Genomic DNA, 16,664 nt, shown 5'->3' with positions numbered 1-16,664 from the left:
CGACCAGCAACTTGCAATGAGGAAGAGATAGCCTGTGAATGGTGAATTTCCACAAGTTGCCAGCAAATTAGTTACTGAAGTAGTCACAAATGAATCCAATAGTGAATAGGTAAAACTTCTTTACCTAGAGAGTGGTGAGAATGTGGAACTCGCTACCACATGGAGTAGTTGAAGTGACGAGTAGATAAGTGCATGAGGGAGAAGGTTATGTTGATAGGGTGAGATGCAGTAAGGTCAGAGGAGGATCGTGTGGAGCAAAATACCTGCATGGACCAGTTGGGCCGAAAGGCCTGTTTCTGTTCTGTAAAATTCTTTGTAAATAATACATAAATACTGTGTGCTTCTTAATTTTTTTATTATTTATAAGTTAATTCATATTGAAATGAAAAGTCTGAATCAGAAGGTTTTGAGGTTCAAACCCCAGTTCAGATAAGCACCAATCTAGACTGACCATGCAGTACTGAGGCAATGCTCCACTGTCAGAGGTACAGTACTGAGAGAGTGCTGCACTGTCAAAGGCACAGTATTGAGAGATTGCTGCATTCTCAGAGGCACAGTACTGAGGGAGTGCTGCACTGAGGGGCAGTACTGAGGGAGATGCACAGTCGGAAGGGCTTACTGAAGGAGTGCTGCACTGTTGGGCAGGCAATAATAAGCGAGCGCACACTGGTAGAGGAACAGTAATGAGGAAGTGCTGCATTGTCAGAGGCACAGTACTGAGGGAACACTGCACTGTCAGAGAGGCAGTACTGAGGGTGTGCTGGTCCATCTGAGGGGCAGTACTGAGGGGACACTGCACTGTCGGAGAGGCAGTACTGACGGAGTGCTGCATTGTCAGAGGGGCAGTACTGAGGGAGTGGGGCACTGTCGAAGGGATTGTACTGAGGGAGTGCTGCACTGTCAGAGGGGCAGTACTGAGGAAATGCTGCACTGTTGGAGGGATAGTTCTGAGGGAGAGCTGCACAATTGGCCCTTGCAGTCCCCTGCCTCTCCCAGTGGAGCTACCACCCATCCAGAGCTTTGGGCCCTCTGATTGGGCCTCCCGTGTCGGGAACCTGCCCACTGTCCTTAATTGGATGCTGAACGCAGAGGAGGTGGTCTCTTAATTGGCTGCCTTCCATAAGATTACGTGTCATGCAGCCAGCAAATATCAGTGGGGTTGGGACCCGCTTTTGGTCCCAAAGGCAAAAAAATTTCAAAGCTTGTAAGATTCTGCCCTCAGTTCCAATGAGGTCAGTGGAGCTCATGGGCAATTAGGGATGGGCAATAAATACTGGCCTAGCCAGCGACACCCACATCCCATCAATGAATTTAAAAAAATTGGAACTGGATATTGGACAGGATGTATAATGGGCAGTAAATGCAATACCATTCATTTGTATCCCCACCCAAATGTCACCCTTGCAGTCTTTGGAGTGAGATATTAAACCATGGCCCCCATCTACCCAGCCCTCAAACAGCAACACTAAAAACAGATTACAGATTGGTATAACAGCAAACTCCCACAAACAGCAATGAGATAATGACAAGATCATCTGTTTTAGGGATGTTGATTAAGGGATAAATATTGCTTGGGATGCTGGAGAGGATGCGCCTGTTCTTTGAACAGTACTATGAGATATTTTACATTTACCTGCAAGGGCAGAGGAGACCTCTGTACAATGTCTTATCCAAAAACTTTTGATATAACAATGTACTTTGGCATTTTCCTTCTTGACCCTGGGGTGCAAGTACACAGTTCCCTGAAAGTGGCAACACAGGTAGACAGGGTGGTGAAGAAGGCGTATGGCATTCTTGCCTTCATCGGCCGAGGCATTGAGTACAAGAGTTGGGACGTCATGATATGGTTGTACATAACGTTGGTTAGGCCTCATTTGGACTACTGTGTGCAGTTCTGGTCACCGCACTACAGGAAAGATGTGATTAAGTTAGAGAGGGTGCAGAAAAGATTCACAAGGATGTTGCCTGGTTTGGAGGGCTTGAGTTATAAAGAGAGATTGGATATGCTGGGTCTGTTTTCCCTGGAGCGAAGGAGGCTGAGAGTGGACATGATAGCGGTATATAAAATTATGAGAGGCATAGGTAGGGTAGATAGCCAGAGTCTGTTTCCCATGGTAGGGGTGACTAAAACTAGAGGGCATAGATTTAAGGTGAGAGGGAGGAGATTTAAAGGGGATCAAAGGGGTAAATTTTTCACACAAAGAATAGTGGGTATCTGGAATGAGCTGCCTGAGGAGGTGGTGGAGGCAGGAACATTAGCAACATTTAAGAGGCATCTGGACAGATACTTGAATGAGCAAGGCATAGAGGGATATGGAATTAATGCAGGCAGATGGGATTAGTATAGATAGGCATTATGGTCGGCATGGATGCGGTGGGCCGAAGGGCCTGTTTCTATGCTGTATGACTCTATGACTCTATGACTCTAATATGCAGCAAGCATATTGAACATCAGTTATTTTGTCAAGCCCATTCTGTTATTTTTGTTATTCAGACCTTAAAGAAAATGACAGGAGGTGGTATAAACAGTCTGATCACATTAACATTAGCACTTTCATTATCTTTCAACAAAGCTTGTCACTTTTAACATCACAGCTGAGAAGAGATGAATGTGGCAGACACCCTGTTTTTCATACTAAGTTGTCAGTGCAAATCAATTGAATTCTGACATGACTGATTATGGTTAATCTGTTATGACAAGGGAGGCACATAACTATTATGAATGAATTAACAAGGGTGGATAATAGATGACACAAAGCCAACTACTTCAACTGTACTTTGCTAACAGAAATATCTGGCTTTTGAAAACAAGAAACGCCTTACACAGGGGTCGGCAAACTATGGCTCCGGAGACACATGCAGCTTTTTAACATCACATTTGCGGCTCCCAAACTTTTGCAGTTGGATTGCATCAACATGAAAAAAGTCTAAAAAAAATTAAGTCAAGAAAAGTACGAGCCGTGTTTTAATTGTCGGGATAAAAGGTTAATCATTATACTGCACTTTATGATTTCAAATGATTATTTTAAACAAAGACTTGCATTTATATTGCATCTTTCATGACCTCAGGACGTCTAAAAGCGTTTTACACCCAATGAGGCACTTTCGTAGAATAGACAATGCTGTTAAGTAGCAAACATGACAGCCAATTTGTGCACAGCAAGCTCCCACAAATATCAAAGTGATAATGACTGGGTAATCTGTTTTAGTGATGTTGGTTGAGAGATAAATATTGGCTAGGACACCAGGGAGAACTCTCCTTCTCTTCTTTGAAATTATGCCTTTTACATCCACTTGAGGGAGCAGACAGGGCCTCGGTTTAATGTCTCTCCCAAAAGACGGCAACTCCAACAACAAATATAAGGCAGATCCAAAACTGCCTGATTACGCTCTTCTCAAAGTTGGAAGTTCTGCAACTTTCAGAGCTTTCATCCTGTGAGACGTGTGTATTGCGCATAAGTATCATTTGCACGTGTGATAACTTGAAACTGAACTTGAAGCACTTGTGTTAAAAATTGAAATAGGAAAAGGAGTGGGCCATTTTTCCCCTCAATTCTTTAGTTCCATTCAATTAGATTGTGGCTAATCTGTATGCTGTATTCTCAATCGGTATTCGAGATCTAAAAGTCTTTGATCAAGCATTGGTCATATTTAATGACCAGCTTTGAGTGGAAGGAATATTATAGATGTTAATTGAGTGATCAGCAACTCAGTCAGCAATATTGTTTGCAACCAATATGACAATAGGATCATTAGGGAGGACAGCGCCTGTTAATTAACTGCTGGGAGCATAGTCAATTATCAAACTGGCTAAGGAGCAAAATAAATTGTGGTTGAGGAAAATTATTATTATTATGGAGAAGCTTGATACAAATAGAAGTGATGGGATGGGACACCCATTAACATATTTGACACCCATGAACATATGTAAATAAATTTAAATTACTGAATTAGTAATACTTACGATCCCGCCGTCTGTCCCGGTGCGAACTTCCTGCTGCTGGCCGGCACTCCCATGCCTTCGAATCCCCATCCAGGGAACCAAGGCGGAACACTGGTGAGGAGGGGGCAAGAGGTATGTTTCTCAGTGAGGGATGGGGGAGAGCGGGATCAAAGTAATATCATGGGTGTGGGGGATGGTGGGAAGGGTTATAGTTTAAAATTTATGCACTTTGTGGGGGGAAGGTCAGATGGACAAGGTAAATGTTTTGGGGAGGGAGAGGGCAAGTAATCAATTCTATGGTTATTGGGGGAGGGAGAGAGGCAAAATAAATATTTTAAATTCTTCATTCAATGTCTCTTTAAATTATTAAATTCAACGGTAGGGCTCAAAGCCCTTTAAAAATGGCATCCAGTGCTTGCTGCCTATTTTGGAGGCAGGAGTATAAATTTCAGCCCTTTTTTAAATTCGTTTTTGGGATGAGAGCGTCACTGGCAAAGCCAGCGTTTATTGTCCATTCCTAATTGCCCTTGAGAAGGTGGTGGTGAGCCACCTCCTGGAACAGCTACAGTCTATGTGGTGTAGATACACCCACAGTGCCTTTAAGGAAGGAGTTCCAGGTTTTTGGTCCAGTAACTATGAATAAACAGCAATATAGTTCCAGGTCAGGATGTTGTGTGACTTGGAGGGGAACTTACAGGTGGGTGGTGCTCCCAGGCATCTGCTGCCCTTGTTCATCTGGGTGGTAGAGGTCATGCGCTTGGAAGGTGCTGTCAAAGGAGACTTGGCGAGTTGCTGCAGTGCATCTTGTAGATGGTACACACTGCTGCCCCTGGGCTGGATTTTAAGACCCTGCTGCCGTTCTTGGCGGCCAGCTCAGAAAATTGCAGGCCTCATGCGTGTGCCACACGCCAAAGAGGTGCCGCAATCTCAAGCACAGCAGCTCATTTAAATCGTCGAGGCGGCCCGCCATCCACCCCCCCCAATCTTGTGAAGGGGGAGGGTTGTTCATCCCCGGCAATAGCGTCAGCTGCCTGTGCGCAGGCGTGGCACCATTTTTAAAGGGAAGCCAGCCCTGCCGCCTAAGTTAAATTTTTAAACATATGCCCCACCCGAAATTAAATAAATAAATTTTCTTATGCCCCTTTCCCACCCCCAATAACGATTATATTAACTTTTTGCCTTCCGCCCCCAAAACACTTATCTTTTACATTTTACTTTTCCCCCAGAACTGCACAAAAATATGAAGTTCAACCCTTCCCACTATCCCCCTACACCCATTACGTGCATTTGACCCTGTTCCCCCAAACCAGCACTGAAAATCCCAACTCCTTCCGCTCCCCACCAGTGTCACGCCATGTTTCCCCGGACAGGGAATTGAAGGCATGGGAAGATCGTGGCGGGCCCTCAAGTTTGGAGGTAAGTCCATGTAAATTTATTAAGTTTATTCTTTTGAAAATTTTAATTGATGTCCCATTGCCCCGCAGCGGGGCTGGACCACCACGGAGCCTTGCCGCCGCTGTGATGATCGGGCTGGGCCCTCCTGGCATCAAGGACCATGGCGGGCCTCATCTGGACCCATCTTCAGGCCCCCCCTCCCCCCGCCATGGATCATGGCGTCAAGGGCTTGGTAAAATCCAGCCCACTGTGTGTGGTATTGAAGGGAGTGAATGTTTAAGGTGATGGATAGGGAGCCGATCAATCAGGCTGCTTTATCTTGGATTGTGTTGAGTTTCTTGAGTGTTGTTGGAGCTGAACTCATCCAGGCAAGTGGAGATGTTCCATAACACTCCTGACTTGTGCCTTGTAGATGGTAGACAGGCTTTGAGGAGTCAGGAGGTGGATTACTCACCACAGAATTCCCAGCCTCTGACTTACTCTTGTAGCCACAGTATTTATATGGCTGGTCAAGTTAAGTTTCTGGTTAAAGTTAACCACCAGGTTGTTGATGTTGGGGGATTCAGCAGTAGTAATGCCATTGAACGTCAAGGATAGATGGTTAGATTCTCACTTGTTGGAGAAGATCATTGCCTGGCACTTGTGTGACGCGAATGTTACTTGCCAATTATCAGCCCAACCCTAAATGTTGTCCAGGTCTTCCTGCATATGGGCAAGGACCACTTCAGTATCTGAGGAGATGCAAATCGTACTTAACACTGTGCAATCGTCAGTGAACATCTCTACTTCTGATCTTATGTTGGAGGGAAAGTCATTGATGATGCAGCTGAAGATGGTTGGACCTAGGACATGACCCAGAGGAATTCCTGAAGCTGAGATGATTGGTTTCCAACAACTAACCTTCTTTGCGCTCATAGAGTCATACAGCACAGAAACAGACCCTTCGGCCCATCGTGTCTGTGCTGGCCATCAAGTACCTACCTATTCTAATCCCATTTCCAGCACTTGGCCTGTAGCCTTGTATGCTATGGTGTTTCAAGTGCTCATCTAAATACTTTTTAAATGTTGTGATGGTTCCTGCCTCTACGACCTCTTCAGGCAGTGCATTCCAGATTCCAACCACTCTCCTGGGAGAAAATTTTTTCCCTCAAATCCCCTCTAAACCTCCTGCCCTTTACCTTAAATCTATGCCCCCTGGTTATTGACCCCTCCGCTAAGGGAAAAAGGTTCTTCCTATCTAATCTAGCAATGCCCCTTATAATTTTGTATACCTCAATCAGGTCCCCCCTCAGCCTTCTCTGCTCCAAGGAAAACAACCCTAGCCTATCCAGTCTCTCTTCATAGCTGAAATACTCCAGTCCACGTAACATCCTGGTGAATCTCCTCTGCACCCTGTCCAGTGCAATCACATCCTTCCTATAGTGTGGTGCCCAGAACTGCACACAGTACTCCAGCTGTGGCCGAACTAGCGTTTTATACAGCTCCATCATAACCTCCCTGCTCTTATATTCTATGCCTCGGCTAATAAAGGCAAGTATCCCATCTGCCTTCCTAACCACCTTATCTACCTGTGCTGCTGCCTTCAGTGATCTATGGACAAGTACACCAAGGTCCCTCTGACCTTCTGTACTTCCTAGGGTCCTACCATCCATTGTATATTCCCTTGCCTTGTTAGTCCTCCCAAAATGCTTCACCTCACACTTTTCAGGATTAAATTCCATTTACCACAGCTCCGCCCATCTTACCAGCCCATCTATATCTTCCTGTAATCTAAGGCTTTCCTCCTCACTATTTACGACACCACCAATTTTCGTGTCATCTGCGAACTTACTGATCATACCTTCTATATTCACGTCTAAATCATTAATGTACACTACAAACAGCAAGGGTCCCAGCACCGATCCCTGTGGTACACCACTGGTCACAGGCTTCCACTCACAGAAACAACCCTTGACTATCACCCTCTGCCTTCTGCCACTAAGTCAATTTTGGATCCAATTTGCCAAATTGCCCTGGATCCCATGGGCTCTTACCTTCTTACCCAATCTCCCATGTGGGACCTTATCAAAAGGCTTACTGAAGTCCATGTAGACTATATCAACTGCTTTACCCTCATCTGCACATCTAGTCACCTCCTCAAAAAACTCAATCAAGTTAGTTAGACACGATCTCCCCCTGACAAAGCCATGCTGACTATCCCTGATTAATCCCTGCCTCTCCCAGTGGAGATTAATCCTGTCCCTCAGAATTTTTTTCCAATAGTTTCCCAACCACTGATATTAGACTCACCAGCTTGTAATTACCTGTTTTTTCCTTGCTACCCTTCTTGAATAATGGTACCACATTTGCTGTCCTCCAGCCCTCTGGTACCTCTCCTGTGGCCAGAGAGGATCTGAAAATTTGTGTCAGAGCCCCTGCTATCTCCTCCCTTGCCTCAATTAACAGCCTGGGATACATCTCATCTGGGCCTGAGGATTTATCCACGTTTAAGCCGGCTAAAACAGCTAATCACAGAATCACAGAATAATACAGTGCAGAAGAGACCCTTCGGCCCATCGAGTCTGCACCGATGCATTAAAACACCTGACCTGTCTACCTAATCCCATTTGCCAGCACTTGGCCCATAGCCTTGAATGTTATGACGAGCCAAGTGCTCATCCAGGTACTTTTTAAAGGATGTGAGGCAACCTGCCTCTACCACCCTCCCAGGCAGGGCATTCCAGACCGTCACCAGCCTCTGGGTAAAAAAGTTCTTCCTCAAATCCCCCTTAAACCTCCTGCCCCTCACCTTAAACTTGTGTCCCCTCGTAACTGACCCTTCAACTAAGGGGAACAGCTGCTCCCTATCCACCCTGTCCATGCCCCTCATAATCTTGTACACCTCCATCAGGTCACCCCTCAGTCTTCTCTGCTCCAGTGAAAACAACCCAAGCCTATCCAACCTCTCTTCATAGCTTAAATGTTCCATCCCAGGCAACATCCTGGTGAATCACCTCTGCACCCCCTCCAATGCAATCGCATCCTTCCTATAATGTGGCGACCAGAATTGCACACAGTACTCCAGCTTTGGCCTTACCAAAGTTCTATACAACTCCAACATGACCTCCCTGCTTTTGTAATCTATGCCTCGATTGATAAAGGCAAGTGTCCCATATGTCTTTTTCACCACCCTATTAACCTGCCCTTCTGCCTTCAGAGATCTTTAACCTGCCCTTCTGGCTTCAGAGATCTTCCTTTCAATACTAATATGTTCAAGTATATCACAATCCCTCTCCCTGATCTCTACATCTGCATCGTTCTTCTCCATAGTGAACACAGATGAAAAGTAATCATTTAAACCTCACCTAGATCCTATGGCTCCACACACAGATTGCCACTTTGGTCCCTAATGGGCCCTACTCTTTCCCTGCTTATCCTCTTGCCCTTAATATTTATAAAATGCCTTAGGATTTTTCTTTATCTTGCCCGCCAGTGTTTTTTCATGTCCCCTCTTCATTCTCCTGATTACTTTTTTAAGTACCCCACTACACTTCCTATACTCCTCTAGGGCCTCCGCTGTTTTCAGCTCTCTGAATCTGCCATAAGCCTCCTTTTTTTCCTGATGCAATCCTCTACATCCCTTGACATCCAGGGTTCCCTGGACTTGTTGGTCCTACCCTTCATCTTAACGGGTCCATATTGCCTCTGAACTCTCACTATTTCCTCTTTGAATGACACACACTGATCTGATGTAGACTTTCCGACAAGTAGCTGCTCCCAGTCCGCTTTGGCCAGATCCTGTTTTATCATACTGAAATCGGCCTTCCCCCAATTCAGTACCTTTATTTCTGGTCCGTCTTTGTCCTTTTCCATAACTACCTTAAATCTTACAGAGTTATGGTCACTATCCCCGGAATGCTCCCCCGCTAACACGTCTACCACTTGTCCAGCTTCATTTCCTATTATTAGGTCCAGTCTCTTGTAGGACTTCCTACGTACTGGCTACATTAAAAGGTATGATGGTAGGCAGGCAATGGCTAACATTTAAAGAACTAATACATAGTTTACAACAAAAATACATTCAAATAGTCGTTTAGGAGTACAGAACTTGAGTATTGCTGAAAATAGAGACATGTTGTCGAAGCTTTTCATCTTGCACTCATCAAGACAATCACAAGAATAATCAATGTAAGGGAAACAACAATTTATACTCCATGAGAAGAGAGTGCTGCTCGGTTGGCAAGTGAACTCTGATTGGTAGAAGCATTGCCATGGAGAATGCACCAGTTTATGGTGACTGACAGTTAACTGCCAAGCTTTGTTTGAAATTTAAACCAGGCAGTTTGTCTCTGATTGGTCAAGGCATTGCCCGAAGAAATGAACCAGCGAATGGCTGTCACTTATATTGTTCACCTGAAACACGTGCAGTGTTTGTACATGTTCTTTCTGTCTGCAAAGAACAGGGCCCTATGTATTAATATATGTAGCTTTCAGTGACCTATTAACGAGGAAACACAGGTCCCTCTGTACATCTACACTTTCTAATCTCTTACCATTTAAGAAATACTCTGCACATCTATTCCTCCTACCAAATTGGATAACCTCACATTTTTCCACATTATATTCCATCTGCCACTTTCTTGCCCACTCACTAAGCCTGTCCAAATCCCCTTGAAGCTGTTTTGCATCTTCCTCACAACACTTCCTACTATGAAAGTCTTAAATGTTTCCCAGAGAACAGGCAAGGTCCCAGTGATATAAGTGTTCTCCACACCAACAACTAAAAATAAACTGGAAAAAAAAGCTGGGATCAGTAAAAGCTGTCAGATTGTTATAAAAACCCAACTGGTTCACTAACGCCCTTCGGGGAAGTAAAGCTGCCATCTGCACCCATACCAACATGGTTGACTGTTAACTATCTTCTGAAGTGGCGTAGCAACAATAACAACAACTTGCATTTATATAGTGCCTTTAACATAGCAAAAAGCTCCAAGGTACTTCATAGGAGCATTATCAAACAAGATTTGACATTGTGTCCCATAGGAGATGTAAGAGCAGATGACCAAAACTTTTGGTTAAAGAGGTAGGTTTTAAGGAGAATCATAAAGGAGAAGAGAGAAGTAGAGAGATAGAGAGACTTAGAGAGGGAATTCCTGAGCTTAGAACCTTGGTAGCTGAAGGCACAGCTGACAACGGTGGAGCGATTAAAATCCCTGCTACTTAAGAGGCCAGAATTAGAGGAGCGCAGAGATCTCGGAGGGTTGTGGAGCTGGAGGAGGTTACAGAGATGGTGGGGGGGAGCGCAGCCATGGAGGGATTTGAAACCAAGGATGAGAATTTTAAAATTGAAGTGTTGCTCAACCAGGAGCCAGTGTAGATCAGCGAGCACAGGGGTGATGGCTGATTGGGATTTGGTGTGAGTTAGGATAGGGGGCAGCAGAGTTTTGGATAAGCTTAAGTTTTTGGAGGATCCAAGATGGGAGGCTGGCCAGGAGTGCGTTGGAATAGTCAAGTCTGGAGGTAAAAAAGGCAAGGGTGAACAAGCCACTCAGTCGTATCAAACTGCTGCAATGATTTAAGATGGAGGCAGTCAACCACCACCATCTCAGAGCAACTAGGATGGACAATTAATGATCGCCTTGCTGGTGACTGCCTACATCCTGAAAATGAATTATAAATCCTCCCATCTATACAGACTCACCCGGCTGATCTTATTAAAACAGTTGGTAAAGATATGAGCGATAATATGATAAGTTAGAGGGGTTAATGATTGGCATTATGTTCATTCCCTTTAGGGACATGCACCATTATTTCTGTCACACAGATCAAAAGCTTTGGTGTACAGCACCCTCTAGAGAGATGGGAACAGCATTGTTTTACAGGTTATCATTGTTCCTGCTGTACTTCATTATTACAGCACTATTAAAGAATAATCATGCAAATAATTCACCAGAACATAAGGAAGTATTGAAGCAGCAAAGATCACTCAGTCATACAGCCTGTTGCTACTTGCAGACGGTGAGGTGGATTTCAACCTGTTCACCTATCATAGAATCATAGAATGGTTACAGCACAAAAGGAAGCCATTCAGCCCCTTGTGCCTGTGCCGGCTCTCTGGAAGAGTAACTCACCTAGTTTGGGGTGGCGCAGTGGTTAGCACCGCAGCCTCACAGCTCCAGGGACCCGGGTTCGATTCCAGGTACTGCCTGTGTGGAGTTTGCAAGTTCTCCCTGTGTCTGCGTGGGTTTTCTCCGGGTGCTCCGGTTTTCTCCCACAAGCCAAAAGACTTGCAGGTTGGTAGGTAAATTGGCCATTATAAATTGTCACTAGTATAGGTAGGTGGTAGGGAAATATAGGGACAGGTGGGGATGTTTGGTAGGAATATGGGATTAGTGTAGGATTAGTATAAATGGGTGGTTGATGGTCGGCACAGACTCGGTGGGCCGAAGGGCCTGTTTCAGTGCTGTATCTCTAATCTAATCTAATCTAGTCCCATACCCCACCATTTCCCCATAGCCCTGCAAATGTTTTCTCTTCAGATAATTATCCAGTTCTCTTTTGAAGGCCTTGACTGAATCTGCCTCCACCACACACTCAGGCAGTGCATTCCAGATTGTTACGACCAAGTGACGAAGGGGTCTCAGACTCCTTCTTTTGCTCCTTCTCTGGTTTGACCGCAACAGGGTTTATCTTTTTTAACACAGTGATTGAACTTACCACCTCAATGAGCACTTGCTCCTGTTCCTCTAATATAATTGCAAATGAACCAATCCGTTAGGTTTTCTTGAGTTTAAACAAGAAAGATGTAAGTTTATTAACCTTATCACGCTAAACCGGTTAAAATGACTAAAATACCTACACATCCACATCCATATTCACACAAGAGCCACACACACACGCAAATAGATTACAGAGGGAAAAACCAAGTTGGTAAGTTGGAGTAGAGTCTGTAATAAATGGAATTGAAATACAGTTCAGTAGTCTCAGATTCTTTGGTTGAAATTGTAGTCCTGAAGTCCTTGCTGGGCCACGTGCATGGCTCGGGATTTCTTCTCAGGTTCCAAAAGGCAAAAGAGGGGCTTTTGATCCTTGTCCCGGAGTTGCTGGCTGTGCTGGACTGTAGGTTTGAGGCTTTACCAACTGAAGATTGCAGCTTCTCTGGATCACTACTGGAGTCTGGGAGAGAGGAGAGAGCTGTTCTCTTGATGACTTTCAGTTACAGTCTGCCTTCTGAGTCACAATTCACAATCTCCCAGAGTTGCACAAGCAGTCACATGACATGATCACCTCTGTGTGTTTTAATGCGGTTCATCTGTCATTTCCTCTGAAATTCAAGGTTCTCCCTTCAGGCTGCCCAGAAATACTTGGTGTGGTGTTGGCTCTTTCAAAGTCAATGGGTGTCGATGGCTTTTGATGACCACGTATTGGCAAGGCTATCTCAGATAATTGAATCAGAGAGCACCCCATTATTCTGGCTAGGCTGAGTCAATCATATCTGTCTTCAGTCTAATCCTTTGGTTTTTTCACATGCAAATATTTGTGGCCATGTTGGCTGCTAACTGTTCTTTTTAAAAAATTATTTGTAACAATTTCCAGTAAAAGTCTCAGGCAAAGTTCCACACGAGGAAATTAATATTTTCCATTTGGCCTGTGGGGTTTTCATCACCAGATCCTAACCATGTGTTGCATAAAAATATTTTTCCTCATGTCACTGTTGTTTCTTTTGCCAATCACCTTAAATTGATGTCCTCTGGTTCTCGACTCATCTGCCAGTGGGAACAGTTTCTCCCTATCTACTCTGTCCAGAACTCTGCTGACTTTAAAAACCTTTATCAAACCTCTTCCTAATCTTCTCTTCGCCAAGGAGAATCTGCCCAAGTAACTGAAGTTCCTCATCCCTGGAACCATTCTCATGAATCTTTTCTGCAGCCTTTCTAATGCCTTCACATCCTTCTTAAAGTGTGGTGCCCAGAACTGGACACGATACTCAAGTTGAGGCCAAAACAGTGTCTCATACAGGTTTATCATAACTTCATTGCTTTTGGACTCTATGTCCCTATTTCTAAAGCCCAGGATCCCAAATACTTTATTCACCATTTTCTCAACCTTCCCTGCCACCTTCAATGATTTGTGCACAAATGACACCAAGGTCCCTTTGATCCTGGACCCCTTAGAATTGTATCTTTTATTTCATATTGCCTTTCCTCATTCTTCCTACCAAAATGAATCATTTCACACTTCTCTGCATTAAATTTCATCTGTGACTTGTCTGCCCATTCCACCAGCCGAAGTCCTCTTGAAATTTAACACTATCCTCCTCACAGTTCACAATACTTCCAAGTTTTGTGTCATCTGCAAATTTTGAAATTGTGCCCTGCACGCCAAATTCTAGGTCATTAATATAGATTAAGAAAAGTAGGGGTCCTAACACTGACCCCTAGGGAATCCCACTATATACCTTCCTCCAGTCCGAAAAACAACGTTCATCACTACTCTCTGTTGCCTGTCACTCACTCAGCCAACTTCGTATCCATGTTGCTACTGTCCCTTTTATTCCATGGGCTTTAACTTTGCTGACAAGCCTGTTATGTAGCACTTTATCAAATGCCTTTTGGAAGTACATGTACCCTACATCAACCGCATGACACTCATCAACCCTCTCTGTTGTCTCATCAAAAAACTGAAGCAAGTTAGTCAAACACAATTTGCCTTTAACAAATCAGTGCTAGCTTTCCTTAATTAATCGAAATTTGTCCAAGTGACTGTTAATTTTGTCTTGAATTATCATTTTTAAAAACTTTCCCACCACCAAAGTTAAACTGACTGGCCTGTAGTTTCTGGGCTTATCCTTACACCCTTTCTTGATCAAGAGTGTAACATTTGCAATTCTCCAGTCCTCTGGCACCATCCCTGTATCAAAGGAGGATTGGAAGATTATGCCAGTGCCTCTGCAATTTCCACCCTTCCATCAGTATCCTTGGATACATCTCATCCAGCCCTGGTGATTTATCAACTTTAAGTACAGCCAGCCTTTCTAATACCTCCTCTTAATCAATTTTTAGCCCATCCAGCTACCTCATCTTTCACTCTGACTTGGGCAGCATCTTCTTCCTCAGTAAAGAAAGATACAAAGTACTCATTTAGGATCTCAGCTATGCACCCTGCCTCCATGCACAAATCCCTTTTTTGCTCCCTAATCAGCCCCACTCCTCTTTTTCCCACCCTTTTACTATTTATGTGCCGCCAGAATCACAGAATTGTTACAGCACAGAAGGAGATCATTCGGCCCGTCGTGTCTGCACTGGCTCTCTGAAGGAGCAGTTCACCTAGTGCCACTCCCCCACCTTCTCCCCATAGCCTTGCACGGTCTTCCTTTTCGGATAATAATCCAATTCCATCTTCAATGCCTCGATTGAAGCTGCCTCCACCATACTCTCAGGCAGTACGTTCCAGATCCTATCCACTTCTTTTTGGATTCCCTTTTATGTTAGCTGCCAGTCTCTACTCATACTCTCTCTTTGTTTCTTCTATTTCCTTTTCCACTCCCCCCTCTGAAATTTCTATATTCAGCCTGGTTCTCACTTGTGTTATCCACCTGACATCTATGATATGCACCTGTTTTCTGCTTCATCTTACTCTCGATCGCTGTTGTCATCCAGGGAGCTCTGGATTTGTTTATGCTACCTTTCCTCCTCATGGGAGTGTACCTCGACTGTACTTGAACTATTTCCTCTTTAAAGGCAGCCCATTGTTCCATCATAGTTTTGCCGACCAATCTTTGATTCCAATTTACCTGGGCCAGGACCTCCTATACCTTGCAGATTTGGGTCGCTGACTGGCAGATTGCCTGGCAGGCCCTGTTTGTTTTGACAATATGGGCCTCATTGGCACAGGGCTGCAGCTGGAAGTTGAGCTTCCCTGGGTGGTCGTAATACCATGTTGTAAGATGGTAAGTAAGGAGGAGGGATATGTGGCTTGATCTCTGGATCCAGAGGGGTAGCAGTCCAGACTGGTTTGGTGGAGTCTGGGAGTTGGCAGTATTCCCAGTCTTCCCAGTTTCCATAAAAATGAAGAGCTTGCTTTCGGGATCATCTTCAGCCGGCCTTGCCAGATTATACTGTTCAGAGCCTGTATGGCTCACACTCCGCCCATTCAAACAAGCAAAGGAAATTGGGGTCCTATTTACATCATAATAACAGCTTGCATTTATATAGAACCTTTAACAGAGTAAAATTTCCTAAGGTACTTCCCAGGAGCATTATCAAACAAATTTGATATCAAGACACAGAAGGAGATAGTAGGATCACGACCAAAAGCTTGGTCAATGAGGTAAGTTTGAAAGAACATCTTATTGAAGGAGAGAGAGAGGTAATGAGGTGTTGACATGTTCCTAGAAGGTCAGGAATTGTAATGTTCCACACAGTATTGCATAGAAGGTGGTGACAGACAAGCTGGAGGAGTTTCTCATGGGTCTGCTTCCAGGCCTGACCAAGATGGCCATCAACAGGTCCAGCTTTATGGCTGTTTGTTGGGTGGGCACTTTGACTGCCTTTCTCTCTGTCTTGTCCATGCCTGGGTATCTTTGGAGAATGAGCACATGGTGCCCGCTGGCAGGCTTGAAGCCTTCCACTATGGATGGACACAGCAGGAAGTGGAGGACAAAATCGAGACTGAGCTTAAGTTCTTTATTAGTTGTGCCCCTCTAAAAATAGGGCTCTTTTGTTAACTTTTTGCTGCAGACTGTGGGACAACCCAGTATCTGATTATGGGTTTATTAGAAAAAGCGTTAGAGAATTAATTGAGCTGCTATAAAACCAAACAAGGTTAGCAGAGAATAGAACTCCCTGGTCGTAACTTGAGGCAAATAGCATAGATGTATTTAACAGGAAGTGAGATGAGTACATGAGAGTGAAAGGAATGAAGGAGAAGCTGATAGGGTAAGATGAAGTAGGGTGGAAGGAGAAATAAAAACAGAAAGTGCTGGAAATACTCCGCAGATCTGGTAGCATCTGTGGAGAGAGAAACAGAGTTAATGTTTCTCTGATGAAAAGTCATTGACCTGAAACATTAACTCTGTGAAATCCCGAGCCAGCAGCTTGTCCAAATCCCACTCATCTGTAGTATTCTGCCTTATTTGCAGTAGACCCTTCCGGGAGCAGATCAGCCTTAGCAGTCAGCTATATATCCACTGTAACCCTACCAAACACCCATGTGGGAACAGAACTATGGGGATAGAACAATGGGAACATTTAAAGTGAGCTGCAGAGGCAGCTTATCAGCAAAAGCAGACTAACAAACAGAAACTATCAGGACAGCTGTATACTGCTTAATAATAACCCTTTGTATA

The sequence above is a fragment of the Heterodontus francisci genome, chromosome 5, assembly GCF_036365525.1.
Source record: "Heterodontus francisci isolate sHetFra1 chromosome 5, sHetFra1.hap1, whole genome shotgun sequence".
In the NCBI taxonomy this organism is placed as follows: domain Eukaryota; kingdom Metazoa; phylum Chordata; class Chondrichthyes; order Heterodontiformes; family Heterodontidae; genus Heterodontus; species Heterodontus francisci.
The sequence above is the reverse complement of the archived record's forward strand: the minus strand, read 5'-3'. Positions refer to the sequence as shown.